Source organism: Bubalus bubalis, chromosome 5 (genome assembly GCF_019923935.1).
Source record: "Bubalus bubalis isolate 160015118507 breed Murrah chromosome 5, NDDB_SH_1, whole genome shotgun sequence".
Lineage (NCBI taxonomy): Eukaryota > Metazoa > Chordata > Mammalia > Artiodactyla > Bovidae > Bubalus > Bubalus bubalis.
In genome coordinates this window covers 13,350,734-13,362,385 of record NC_059161.1, presented here as the reverse complement: position 1 = coordinate 13,362,385, position 11,652 = coordinate 13,350,734, and the positions used below count along the sequence as shown (strand labels likewise).

Genomic DNA, 11,652 nt, shown 5'->3' with positions numbered 1-11,652 from the left:
AAATCACTTATGACTCCTAGAGTTTTTGGTATAAGCAGCTAGGTAGATTGCTATTTCTGAGATGGAGAAGCTTTGGGCTGTAGGTGATAACCAGGTTTCACTTCATATTCTGAACATTTTAAATTTGAAAACTTGGTAAAGATATTCAGGCACTGGGACGACCCAGAGGGATGGTATGCGGAGGGAGGAGGGAGGAGGGTTCAGGATGGGGAACACATGTATACCTGTGGCGGATTCATTTTGATATTTGGCAAAACTAATACAATTTTGTAAAGTTTAAAAATAAAATAAAATTAAAAAAAAATAATAATAAAATAAAATTTCAAGACAGAGCCGGGGGGGGGGGGGGAATAAAAGACTGAAAATGAAGGAGCTAAGCATTTATCTAAAGAAGTTAGGAAAACAATAGCAAAATAATCCTGAAGAAAATTAAATAAAGGCGATGATGACATTGAAAACATAATGAAAAACTGATTATTTGAAAACACTACTGAAAGTGATGGATAACTTGTATATTGCTTGCATAATTAAAAATCAATAAAATAAATATAGATAAATATCTAAAAAAAAAAAAATGTCAAGGAGGAAACTGGATATGTAAGTCTGGAACTTGAAAGTGAAGTCACTCAGTCGTGTCCGACTCTTTGCGACCCCGTGGACTGTAGCCTACCAAGCTCCTCCGTCCATGGGATTCTTCAGGCAAGAATACTGGAGTGGGTTGCCATTTCCTTCTCCAGGGGATCTTCCCAACCCAGGGATCGAATCCGGGTTTCCCGCATTGGAGGCAGACGCTTTAACCTCTGAGCCACCAGGGAAGCCCATCTTTCTGGAAACACAGATATGAAAGTTGACAACATACTTAGAGAAGCTACACCATGGAAATTACGAGATAAACTAGAAAGAGGAGGGGAAGAGAAGGTATTAAGAGTGCAAGATCTGTAGCAGTCTGTCCAGGGGCTTAGTAAGAGAGGAAGGAATCAGGAAAGGAGATTGTGAAAGAGAAGCCAACCATTTAAAGAAAAGAGTCAGGATCATGTAAATATCAGAGAGGGAAGGAGTGATCGGCTGTGTCAAACTCCGATTAATACTCCATTGAAATTGATGTTATCCAGCCTGTAGTGTCCTCAAAAAAAGTAGTTTCAGTGAACATCTGAAAGTGGAATCCAGATAGAAGAGGGTTAATAAGTGAATGTAAATGAACAACTGGAGGCAAAATAGTTCTTTTTGCTTAATATATGCTAATGAGGGAAGAAATTGTCTCTTACTTTTTAAAAAATACAGCAGCTTTTTTTTTTCTTTACAGCAGCTTTTTTAATCCAATCTGGAAATAATCCAGATGTCCATAACAATGAGAACTGATTAACAAATTGTAATATTAAGTAACACAGTCAGTCAGTTCAGTCACTCAGTTGTGTCTGACTCTTTGCGACGCCATGGACTACAGCAGGCCAGGCTTCCCTGTCCATCACCAACTCCTGAAGTTTGCTCAAACTCATGTCTATTGAGTTGGTGACACCATCCAACCATCTCATCCTTTGTTGTCCCCTTCTCTTCCTGCCTTCAAACTTTCCCAGCATCAGAGTCTTTTCCAATAAGTCAGTTCTTCACATCAGGTGACCAAAGGATTAGAGCTTCAGCTTCAACATCAGTCCTTCCAATGAATATTCAGGGCTGATTTCCTTTAGGATGGACTGGTTGGATCTCCTTGCAGTCCAAGGGACTCTTAAGAGTCTTCTCCAACACCACAGTTCAAAAGCATCAATTCTTTGGTGTTTATGATCCAACTCTAATATCCATACATGACTACTGGAAAAACCATAGCTTTGACTAGATGGATCTTTGTCTGAAAAGTAATGTCTCTGCTTTTTAATATGCTGTCTAGGTTGGTCATAGCTTTTCTTCCAAGGAGCAAGCATCTTTTAATTTCATGGCTGCAGTCACCATCTGCAGTGATTTGAGAGTCCAAGAAAATGAAGTCTGTCACTGTTTCCATTGTTTCCCCATCTACTTGCCATGAAGTGATGGGACCAGATGCCATAATCTTAGTTTTCTGAATGTTGAGTTTCAAGCCAGCTTTTTCACTCACCTCTTTCACTTTCATCAAGAGGCTCTTTTGTTCTTCGCTTTCTGCCATAAGGGTGGTGTCATTTGCATATCTGAGGTTATTTCTCCTGGCAATTTTGATTCTAGCTTGTGCTTCATTCAGCCCAGCATTTTGCATGATGTACTCTGCATATAAGTTAAATCAGTAGGGTGACAATATGCAGCCTTGACGTATTCCTTTTCCAATTTGGAACCAGTCTGTTGTTCCATGTCCAGTTCTAACTGTTACTTCTTGACCTGCATACAGGTTTCTCAGGACTAAGGTAAGGTGGTCTTGTATTCCCATCTCTTGAAGAATTTTCCACTGTTTGTTGTGATCCACACAGTCAAAGGCTTTTGTGTAATCAATAAAACAGATGTTTTTCTGGAACTCTCTTGCTTTTTCGATGATCCAACCGATGCTGGCAATTTGATCTCTGGTTCCTCTGCCTTTGCTAAATCCAGCTTGAATATCTGGAAGTTCATAGTTCATGTACTGTTGAAGCCTGGCTTGGAGAATTTTGAGCATTACTTTACTAGCATGTGAGATGAGTACAATTGTGCGGTAGTTTGAGCATTCCTTGGCATTGCCTTTCTTTGAGATTGGAATGAAAACTGACCTTTTTCAGTCCTGTGGCCACTGCTGAGTTTTCCATATTTGCTGGCATATTGAGTGAGCACTTTCGCAGCATCATCTTTTAGGATTTGAAATAGCTCATCTGGAATTCCATCACTTCCCTCTTTGTTTGCAGTGATGCTTCCTAAGACCCACTTGACTAAGCATTCCAAGATGTCTGGTTCTAGGTGAGTGATCACACCATCAAGGTTATCTGGGTCTTTAAGGTATTTTTTGTGTAGTTCTTCTGTGTATTGTTGCCACCTCTTAATATCTTCTGCTTCTGTTAGGTCCATACCATTTCTGTCCTTTATCGAGCCCATCTTTGCATGAAATGTTCCCTTGGTTATCTCTATTTTCTTGAAGAGATCTCTAGTCTTTCCATTCTATTGTTTTCTTCTATGTCTTTGCATTGATTGCTGAGGAAGACTTTCTTATCTCTCCTTGCCATTCTTTGGAACGCTGCATTCTGATGGATATATCTTTCCTATCCTCCTTTGCCTTTTGCTTCTCTTCTTTTCTCACACTATTCAGCAATAAAACAGAATGAAGTTATACATGTAACAACATGGATAAACATACAAAACGTGGTAAATGGGGGCCAAAGCCTTATACATTTCTGTAGCAAAGGAAAGCTCTCAAGGAGAGCTGAAACATGAAGTAGGATATAAAACAGAATGAAATAAGGAGGATTTTGGTTTCTGCTTTATGATAAGAATTCTAAAACATATTGTCCTATTGGCGGAAATAATGTTGCTGGAGGCAGAGGGGCTAAGTGAGGGGGTGAACCTTGAACAAGTGTGAATTCTCTGACCCAAGCGGAACAGGTTAGGTCTTGAGATGGGGCTGCATGCATCCTCCTTTCTCACAGGAGGGAAGAAGAGAAAGATGGTGCAGAGGCAGGAGGGTTTACACCATCAGAAGGGAGTACAGGTCTGATCACCTCAGTATGGCTTTTTCTTCATTCACCTCACTTGGTGCATTGGACCTTTCAAACTGAATGGTTGTAGGTTTGTTTGTTTGTTTCAGAGCAGTTTAGGTTTACAATAGAATTGAGGAATGTACAGAGATTTCTCATATATTCATTGCCCACACATGTGTATAGCCTCCTCCATTATCAACACCATTCACCAGAATAGCATATGTTTTTACCAAGAATGATCTACACTGACACATCATAATCACCCAATGTCTACAGTTTCCCTCAGGATTCCCTATTGGTGCTGTATATTCTATGGGTTTGGACAAATGTGTATCTATCCATATATCCATCACTTAATATATGTAGAATATTCCCACTACTCTAAAAATCCTCTGTTCTCTGCCTGTTCATCTCTCCCCTGACTGAGTCCCCTACTGCTACCCCTAGCAACCACTGATATTTTTGTTGTGTCCACAGCTTTGCCTTTCCCACGATATCATATAGTGGGGATCAGGCAGTATGCGGCCTTTTCAGATTGGCTTCTTTCACTTAATAATATGATTTAAGGTTTCTCCATGTCCTTTCATGTCTTGATAGGTCGTTTCTTTTCAGAACTGAATAAATTTCCATTGTCTGGATGTATCAGTTTATTTATCCATTCACCTACGGAAAGGACATACTGCTTGCTGGTAAGTTTTGGCAGTTATAAATAAGGCTTCTATAAACATCCCTGTGTAGTATTTTTGTAGACCTAAGTTCTCAGCTCCTTTGGGTAAATACCAAGGAATATGATTGCTAAATCATGTGGTAAAAGTAAGGTTTAGTTTTCAAAGAATCTGCCGAACTGTCTTTGAAACTGACTCTACCGTTTTGCATTCCCAGCAGCAATGAATGAGTTCCTGTTGGCTCATATCCTCACCAGCACTGGGTATTGTCAGTCTTCTAGATGTTGGACATTCCAATTCTCTAATTGCTCCTTTACTATAATATTACTTTTGTTTCATGAATGCAATAGTCTCTAATTTCTCTGATTACAATAAACATTCAACAGCTTCCTTCTATGTCTTGCATGATCTTCTTCGTTTTGATCCACTATTCTCTTAGTTTATTGTGATCTTTCTCTTCACTTTGTTTTCTTCAAATGTCTGATGATCAAATTTATGAATAAAAGTCTATGTTGAGTAGAATTGCTGGATCACATGATAGTGATCACATTCTAGTTTTACTTTTTTGAGAACATGCATACTGATATATTTTCCATAGTGTCTGTGCCAATTTACATTTCCAACAACAGTGTACAAGAGTTCCCTTTTCTCTGGACTTCCCTGGTAGTCCAGTGGTTAAGAATCCACTGTTCATTGCAGGGATTTGATCCCTGGTCCAGGAAGATCCCACATGCCTTGGAGCAACTAAGCCCATGTGCCATAATGCTGACCTCAAGCACCTAGAGCCTGTACTCCACAACAAGAAAAGCCACCGCAAAGAGAAGTCCCTGCTCTGCAACAAAGAGTAGCTTCCACAGTCAACTAGAGAAAGCATGAGCACAGGAATGAAGACCCAGTGCAAAAGGAACAAACAAACAACAAGAATTTCCTTCTCTTCACATCCTCGCCAACACTTGTTATTTCTTGTCTTTTTGACACTAGCCATTCTGACTATGTGAGGTGATATCTCATTGTGGTTTTGATTTGCATTTCCTTGATGATTAGTATGTTGAGCATCTTTTCATGTGCCTGTTGGTCAACTCTATGTGTTCTTTGGAAAAAGGCCTATTCAGGTACTCTACCCATTTTGTAACTGGGTCGTTTGCTTTTTTCATATTGAGTCATATGAGTTCTTTATATATTTTGCATATTAAACCCCTTGTTGGGCATGTCATTTGCAAATATTTTCTCCCATTCAGTAGACTGCCTTTTCATTACATTGATGGTTTCCTTTGCTCTGAAGAAACTTGTAAGTTTGATTAGATCCCACTTAGGGTTTGATTAAATTTAATTAGTTTTAAGTTTGATTAGGTTCCACTGGACATGAAACAACAGACTGGTTCCAAACTGGGAAAGGAGTATGTCAAGGCTGTATGTTGTCACTACACTTACTTAACTTATATGCAGAGTACATCATGTGAAATGCTGGGCTGGATAAAGCACAAGCTGAAATCAAGATTGCTGGGAGAAATATCAATAACCTCAGATATGCAGATGACACCACCCTTATGGCAGAAAGCAAAGAACTAAAGAGCCTCTTGATGAAAGTGAAAGAGAAGAGTGAAAAAGTTGGCTTAAAACAATATTCAGAAAACTAAGATCATGGTATCCAGTCCCATCACTTCATGACAAATAGATGGGGAAACAGTGACTGACTTTATTTTCTTGGGCTCCCAAATCACTGTATATGGTGACTGCAGCCATGAAATTAAAAGATGGTTGCTCCTTTGAAGAAAAACTATGACCAACCTAGACACCATATTAAAAAGCAGTGACATTATTTTGCAGACAAAGGTCTGTCTAGTCAAAACTATGGTTTTTCTAGTGGTCATATATGGATGTGAGAGTTAGACCATAAAGAAAGCTGGGCACCGAAGAACTGATGCTTTTGAACTGTGATGTTGGAGAAGACTCTTGAGAGTCCCTTGGACTGCAAAGAGATCCAACCAGTCCATTCTAAAGGAAATCAGTCCTGAATATTCATTGGAAGGACTGATGCTGCAGCTGAAGTTCCAGTACTTTGTCTGGAAGTGTGACGTCCAACGGACTCATTAGAAAAGCCCTTGATTCTGAGAAGGCAGGAGGAGAAGGGGACAACAGAGGATGAGATTATTGGATGGCCTCACTAACTCGATGAACATGAGTTGGGGAACATGAGCAAGCTCTGGGAATTGGTGATGGACAGGGTATCATGGTGTGCTGTAGTCCATGGGCTTGCAGAGTCAGACACGACTGAGTGACTGAACTGAGGTCCCAGTTGTTTATTTTTGGTTTTGTTTTCCTTGCCTGAGGAGACAGATACAAAAAAATATTGCTAAGATCAATGTCCAAGAGCATACTGCTTATGTTTTCCTCTAGGAGTTTTGTAGTTCAGGTCTTATATTTACATCTTTAAACTATTTTGAATTTATTTTTGTATGTGATATGAGGGAATGTTCTAGTTTTATTCTTTTCATGTGTATTTCTGGTTTTGCCAAACCACTTATTGAAGAGACTGTCTTTTCCCCACTGTGTATTCTTGACTCTTCCACTTATATGTGGGATCTGAAAAATAATGTAAATGAACAAATAAATCAGAAACAGACTCAGAGGTACAGAGATCAAATTAATGGCTACCAGAGGAGAGGGAGAAGGGAGAGGGGCAAAATAGATGAAGGAGATTAAGAGTTACAAACTACTAGGTATAAAATAACTTGTGAAGATGTAGTGCATAATAAATAAGTTATGAGGGGATATAGGCAATAATCGCTAATAAATTTGTACAGAGTATGAGCTATAAAGATACCAAATTACTATACTGTACCTGAAAATAATACAGTGTTATAAGTCAACTATACTTCAAGACTTCCTTGGTGTTTTGGTGGTTAAGAATCCACTTACCAATGCAGTTCGATGCCAATGCCAATGCATTCAGTGTAGGTCAATGCAGTTAAATGCCAGTGGGTTCAATCCCTGATCCAATAAGATTCCACGTGCCTTGAAACAACTAGGCCCAGGCACCACAACTACCGAACCCACACCCTAGAGCCTATACTCTGCAACAAGAGACAGCCCCCACGTGCCACAACGAGAGAAAGCCCACATACGCAGCAATGAAGACCTGGTGCAACAACAAAAATTAAATCAAGAAGTAAGTCATTTCAATTTTTAAAAAGGTCTATATTGATTGATAACAAGTAACTGGCTTGGCTAAGTTTCTTTTGCAGTTGTGTAGCACTGCTAGGATTTTAAAAATCTCTTTTCAAACATAAGTCAGGCTGTGAATCTGGTAAGTAGTCAGATCCTATAGACAGGAAGGTTTCTCCTTATGGAGTGTAACTATCTTAACAGCCTAATCCTGACAAGTTCTTACTAGGATATACACAGTCTAGTTTGCTCTTTCTCTCTCTCTGTCTCACATAGACACACACACACACACACACACACACACACACACACACACGTGCAGGAATTCAGAAGAATGTGCAGGTCTTTACTTCAGACTTAATTTGCTGATTTAAATCTCTCTGTGGTACACCTTGTATGGGAAACTGCAAGTGTCTCCTCTGCTCTGTTCATCTTGATCCAGCTGTGCTTCCAGGGGAGGGGCAGCCTTTAATTCCTAAAGCTTGATCACGCATATCTCATTCCCCTGCTTTTGTGCACCCTTTGGAGTTCTCTTTATTTATTCCTATCCTGCCACATGAGCCTTTCAGATTTTTCAGCCTTCTCCCCACACGCTAACCCTATCAAACTAAATTTAAATCTCCTGGGATGACCAATCATTCTGTTTCTTTTTTTAAAAAAAATTAAGTGCTGCTGTTTAGGGCTTTGATCCATGAAGCCTCTCTCTCCCTGTCTCTCAATCTAATTATTACAGGCAGAACTGTTGCATAATATGAAGGAGAGGGAATTCCCAGAGCAAATTCAGATTCCGGCATGAGCAATGGTCTCATTTACTCAACAAAAGTATGAAAGTGAGGCCAGCTTCTTCCTTCACTGATTTTCAAGAAACGATGGTAAAACTTCTTAATATTGCCATTATGATTATAATTGTATCTTCTTAAAACCTTTTTTTGTTTATATTCCATTTTACCTAGAGGAGAATAGAATTTTGTTAATGCTTATTTTTTCATCTTTCCTTAAATATAACTATATTTTCACCTATTGCCCTTACCCAGACTAAACCAGCAGACATTTTTAAGTTTGTATATGTGTGAGGGATTTGGTTCATCTATTTCCAATAAAATCTACACTTCATTTAGTCTAAAATCTACTACAGGCTTGGATCAGTTCAGTTCAGTTCAGTTGCTCAGTCGTGTCTGACTCTTTGCAACCTCATAGATTGCAGCATGCCAGGCTTCCCTGTCCATCACCAACTCCTGGAGCTTGCTCAGACTCATGTCCATCAAGTCGGTGATGTCATCCAACCATCTCATCCTCTGTCATCGTCTTCTCCTCCTGCCTACAATCTTTCCCAGCATCAGGGTCTTTTCCAATGAATCAGTTCTTCGCATCAGATGGCCAAAGTTTTGGATCTTCAGTTTCAGCATCAGCCCTTCCAATGACTATTCAGGACTGATTTCTCTTAGGATTGGATTTCCCTCAGGATTGGATGAGAACAGCAAACACAGATTAGATACGTGGGTTTAATTATTGATTCTACCACTACCCAGCTGAAAGGATATAACATTGTACTTTTTTACAGAAAATGTCTTTTGCTTTGAATTGAATATGACCTTTATTGCTAATAAATCTTGTTTTACATTTTAAGTTTGTGCTGTCTTCCACTTCTAATTCTCTATTTTCTGACCGAATGACTTATCTCATTGACAATAAGAACTAAAATCTCTTTTAACTGTTGCTTCTGCTTAGAAAATGTTCCTCTTTATCTGGGGTTTATTGAAACTAGGTAAGATTTCAAAACTTAAGGAAATGATCATCAGAAGAATTACTGTGCTGATACTTCTTGCAAATATTGTTAGTTATATTTTACACAAGAACACTTTTTGTAGAACATTTTGTCTTCCCAGAAACATCTATATATCTTTACTAAGAATTCTATTAATTAATAAACATGTTCTTGAGCATCAGTCTATCCCCTTGGAAGAAATTTTCTATAATTTCTAAGTGAATTTTCTGCTTTACTCTAACCTGAAATATATGGAATGGAAATCAACTGTTTTACAGCTATGAAAACACAGTTACCCTGAAAGAAAATGACATTATTAAAACAGAATCAGATAAGTCCTCCACATGTAAGCAATATTCATCTGGAACAGAGAGCCAGAGAGACCAGGGCTGAGTCCTCCCTCCATTGCTCACTGTATGATCTTGCATAGTTCATTTAACCTCTATGAACCTAAACTATATTGTCTATAAAGCAAAAGTCATAACACATGTCTTGGACAGTCATTTTAAGTATTTGCAATAAATTGGTAACTTGGTAAATTCATGAAAAACTCAGAATAAATATTGTAGTAATTACTACAATAAGTATTAAAAGTAACGACTACTATAACAAATATTATAGTAACTTCTACAATAAGTACTATAGTAACTATTACAGCAGCATTATAGTAACTCTTACTAACATTACTACTATAGCTGCTGCCGCCGCCACCACCGTTCACTACCACACTACTGCAGCCACTACTGCTACCGATACTACTAACAACTACTGTTGCTCAGACTACTACTGGTCCTAATACTGCTTCTGTTTATTGGCAATTTTGCATACTTTGATTAAAATGTATACCAAAGCACTTTTAATGTTTGTGATGATTGTAAGCATATTTCTGGATGCATTTATCCATAACAAAGAGTTGTAATTTGGCTTCTCTCTTTCTATTGAAGTACAGTTGATTTATAATGATGTGTTAGTTTTCAGTGTACATCAACTGCTTCCATTTTATACATATATATATATATATATATATATATACTTCTTTCAACTATAGTCAAAGATATGGTTTTTCCAGTAGTCATATATGGATGTGAGAGTTGGACCATAAAGTAGGCTGAGCGCCAAAGAATTGATGCTTTTGAACTGTGGTGTTGGAGAAGACTCTTGAGAGTCCCTTCGACTGCAAGGAGAACAAACTAGTAAGTCCTAAAGGAAGTCAATCTTGAATATTCATTGGAAGGACTAATGTTGAAGCTGAAGCTCCAATAGTTTGGCCACCTGAAGCGAAGAGCCGACTCATTAGAAAAGGCCCTGATGCTGGGAAAGATTGAAGACAGGAGGAGAAGGGGACGACAAAGAATGAGATGGTTGGATGGCATCACTGACTCAATGGACATGATTTTGAGCAAGTTCTGGGAGATGGTGAAGGACAGGGAAGCCGTGGGGTTGCAAAGAGTTGGACACAACTGAGTGACTGAACAATGACAACATCTTCTTTGGGCTTCCCTCATGGCTCAAGTGGTAAAGAATTCACCTGCAATGTAGGAGATGTGGGCACCATCCCTGGATGGGGAAGATCCCCTGGAGAAGGAAGTGGCAGCCCACTCCAGTATTCTTGCCTGGAAAATCCCATGGATAGAAGAGCCTAGCACGCTACAGTCCACAGGGTCGCAAAGAGTCAGATATAACTGAGCATGCATTACACATCTTCTCTACCTATTCATCTGTCAATGAACATTTAGGTTGCTTCCGTGTCTTGGCTATTGTAAATATATCTGCCATGAACTTTGGGGTGCATGTATCTTTTCAAAGTAGAGTTCTCTCCAGATATGTGTCTAGGAGTGGGCTTGTTGAATCATATGGTAACTCTATTTTCATTTTTTTAAGGAACCTCCATACTGTTTTCCATAGTGGCTGTGCCAGTTTACATTCCCATCAACAGTGGAGGAGAGTTTCCTTTTCTCCTCACCCTCTTTCGCATTCATTCTTTGTAGGCTTTAATGTTGGCCATTCTGACCACTGTGAAATGTTACCTTATTGTAGTTTTGATATTTATTTCTCTGATAATTAGCAATGTCGAGTATATTTTCGTATACCTATTGGCCATTTGTCTATCTTCTTTGGAGAAATGTCTATTTAGGTCCTCTCCTCACTTTTTGATTGGGTTGTTTGGTTTTTTGCTATTGAGTTGTGTGAACTGTTTATATATTTTGGAAATTAAACCCCTTGTAGGTCACATCATTTGCAAACATTTTCTCCCAGTCTGTAGATTGCCTTTTTGTTTTGTTTTTGGTTTCCTTTGCTGTGTAAAAGCTTATAAGTTTGATAGGTTTCATTTGTTTATTTTTGTTTATATCTCTTTTATTGCCTTGGGAGACTGATCTAAGAAATCATTGCTGTGATTTATATCAGAGAATGTTTGCCTATATTCTCTTCAAGAAGT

General features: G+C 38.7%; 1 long non-coding RNA gene across 1 annotated transcript; it reads left to right on the top strand.

Annotated features, from left to right (window-relative positions):
• The first annotated feature begins 3,153 nt into the window (after window positions 1-3,153).
• Window positions 3,154-4,681, top strand: LOC123333562. Its single transcript, XR_006550936.2, has 2 exons — window positions 3,154-4,309; window positions 4,503-4,681. It is a non-coding gene; the product is annotated as an uncharacterized LOC123333562 (long non-coding RNA).
• The last annotated feature ends 6,971 nt before the right edge of the window (window positions 4,682-11,652 follow it).